This window comes from Cibotium barometz, chromosome 54 (assembly GCF_041138505.1).
Source record: "Cibotium barometz isolate CiBa-2024 chromosome 54, ASM4113850v1, whole genome shotgun sequence".
NCBI lineage: Eukaryota > Viridiplantae > Streptophyta > Polypodiopsida > Cyatheales > Cibotiaceae > Cibotium > Cibotium barometz.
Genome location: NC_141099.1, coordinates 10,121,748 through 10,125,054, shown reverse-complemented (window position 1 = coordinate 10,125,054; position 3,307 = coordinate 10,121,748).

Below are 3,307 nucleotides of genomic sequence, written 5' to 3'. Positions count from 1 at the left end.
ATTGACATATAGAGATTTTGCTATGCACTATGCATACATGACATCTATGGTGAAGCATGTGGAACCTACATGCTATACAGAGGCTATTGGAGAGCATGTATGGGAAAAAGCAATGGATGTTGAGATGGACGCATTGGTCCATAATGATACATGGGACTTGGTTGCACTACCAAAGGACAAGAATGTTATTGGATGTAAATGGGTTTACAAAGTGAAGTGCAAATCTGATGGTTCTATTGAAAGACATAAGGCAAGATTGGTAGCAAAGGGTTATGCACAGACCCAAGGATTGGATTATGATGAGACGTTTAGTCCAGTGGCTAAGATGGGCACAGTGAGAGCAGTCATTGCTATGGCTGCAGCTAATGGCTGGGAAATGCATCAGATGGATGTTAAGAATGCATTTCTGAATGGAGATCTACAAGAGGAAGTATACATGGCACAGCCAGAAGGGTATGTACACCCTAGATATCCCACTCACGTATGCAGGTTGAAAAAGGCATTGTATGGTCTAAAGCAAGCACCACGTGCTTGGAGTGATAAGATGAGCATATATCTTATCTCACTTGGTTTTCAGATTTCTACAGCAGATTCTTCACTCTATGTGAAGAAGACAGAGCATGGGATTGTGTTACTAGTCATCTATGTGGATGATTTGATTATCACAGGTGATCATAGTGCAGATGTGATGCATGTCAAGAAAGATTTGAGTGGGCAATTTGACATGAAAGATCTTGGTGAGTTGAGATACTTCCTTGGCATTGAAGTGGTGAAAGATCATGCAGGTACTTGGTTAGTACAGCGCCAATATGCATTGGATATGTTGGCAAAGTATGGCATGACAGGGTGTAAGCCTATGAGTACACCATTGGAGCAAAATGTGAAGTTGCGGGCTGATTATGGCGAGGAATTGGATGATCCTTCTATGTACAGGAAGATTGTTGGTAGTCTCATATACATGACTATCACACGCCCAGATTTGAGTTGTGCAGTGGGGCTAGTGAGCCAGTTTATGCAGAGCCCTAGGAAACCACATTTGGATGCAGTGAGACGCATCATGAGATATGTGAAGACCACAGCACATTATGGTTTATTTTATGAGAGTGGTAAAAGCTTGGACATACATGGCTACACAGATGCTGATTGGGCAGGTAGCGCATATGACAGGAGGTCTACTAGTGGATATGCTTTTACACTTGGAAGTGCTGTGGTGAGTTGGAGTAGCAAAAAGCAACCTACAGTTGCTTTATCTAGTACAGAGGCTGAGTACAGAGGAGCAGCCATTGCTACTTGCGAGGCTATATGGTTAAAAAGTCTCTTGGCAGATTTATGTGAGCCTCTTGATGGGAAAGTTGTCATTCATTGTGACAACATGAGCAGTATACAGTTGGCAAAGAATCCAGTGTTTCATGCGAGGACCAAACACATAGAGGTCCATTATCACTTTGTTAGAGAAAAGGTGCTGGATGGTACAGTTGATCTTCAGTATGTGAAGACTGATGAGCAGGTGGCTGATATCTTTACGAAGCCACTTAGCAGGGAGAAGTTTGAGTACTTCCGGACTATGTTGGGAGTACATGGGATGAGCTTGAGGGGGAGTGTTGAGAGTCTTGATATCCCAAGCTCATCTACATCTTCATCGGCAGTACATCATGAGCTTGAGAGGGACTGTTGAGATTCAAGCTCGATGTCAGTGTGAGCCAGCTATGCTATGTGCTGGCAGACTAGGTAGGAACATGTGTGAGACATAAATGACCGCGTGTCCAGCTGGTCATAGTGTGTGGACATTAGCTAGGGTTAGTAGAGTGTGGACACAACTCATTGTGTGTTGTGTGGATTATGGATTAGTGCATTATGCTTTGTGTGAGAGTGGACATGGCTTCCCTCTATGGTTAGGGTTTGCAATATACATTAGGGTTTGCTCCTGTGTGTGTGTCTCCTTCCTCCTCTACCGTTCTTTTAACAGGATGCCCCCAAGGTAGTCCTAAAATGGCCTTGAGTCCTTGGGGTCATGCAAGAATGGCCGTAGGGCCATTCTTCCACGTGTTGTGCATGGAAGGAACTTTGAGGCCTTGGGGTCATGCAAGAATGGCCGTAGGGCCATTCTTCCACCTGTTGTGCATGAAAAGAATGGCCCTAGGTCCATTATTAGATACCCCATGGCCATCCCGAAAATGACCTTGAGGCCTTGGGGTCATGCACGAATGGCCCTAGGTCCATTCTTTCTCATGTTGTGCATGAAACGATTGGCCGTATATGGCCATTCTTGGATGCACCCATGGAGCCTTGGGGTCATGAAAGAATGGCTCTTGGGCTATTCTTGGATGCCCCCATGCCACTATTCCATGCACTATGATGCACCCATGGAGCCTTGGGGTCATGAAAGAATGGCTCTTGGGCTATTCTTGGATGCCCCCATGCCACTATTCCATGCACTATGATGCATTATAAAGTAAAACGGTGGATATTTAAGGTCTTCGGGTCATGTAGGAAATGTCCTTACACCTGTTGTGCATGAAAAGAATGGCCCTAGGGCCATTCTTGGATGCCCCATGGCCATCCCAAAATAACACATAGGCCTTGGGGTCATGCAAGAATGGTCCTTACACATGTTGTGCATGAATAAAATAGCACCATGGCCATTCTTGGATGTCCCCATGGACCCTTGGGATCATGCAAGAATGGCCCTATGGCCATTCTTGGATTCCCCATTGGCCCCACTATTTCAGGCACTATAATGCACTTTAAAGTAAAATAGTGAATATTTGAGGCCTTGGGGTCATGCAAGAATTGTCCTTGCACCTGTTGTTGTGCATGAAAATAATGGCCCTAGGGCCATTCTTGGATACCCCATGTCCATCCCAAAATGACCTTGAGTCTGTGGGGTCATGCAAGAATAGCCCTTGGGCCATTGTTCGAGCTATTCTTCCACATGTTGTGCATAAAAAGAATGGCCCTAGGACCATTCTTGGATGCCCCATGTCCATCCCAAAATGACCTTGAGCCCTTTGTTCCAACCATTCTTCAACATGTTTTGCATGAAAAGAATGGCCCTAGGGCCATTCTTGAATGCCCCATGTCCATCCCATGGCCATTCCAAAATGACCTTAAGGCCTTAGGGTCATGCAAGAATGGCCCTAGGGCCATTCTTCCACCTGTTGTACATGAGAAGAATGGCCCTATGGCCATTCTTGGATGCCCCATGTCCATCCCAAAATGATCTTGAGACCTTGGGGTCATGCAAGAATGGCCCTGGTCCATTCTTTCACATGTTGTGCATGAAAAGAATGGCCCTATATGGCTATTC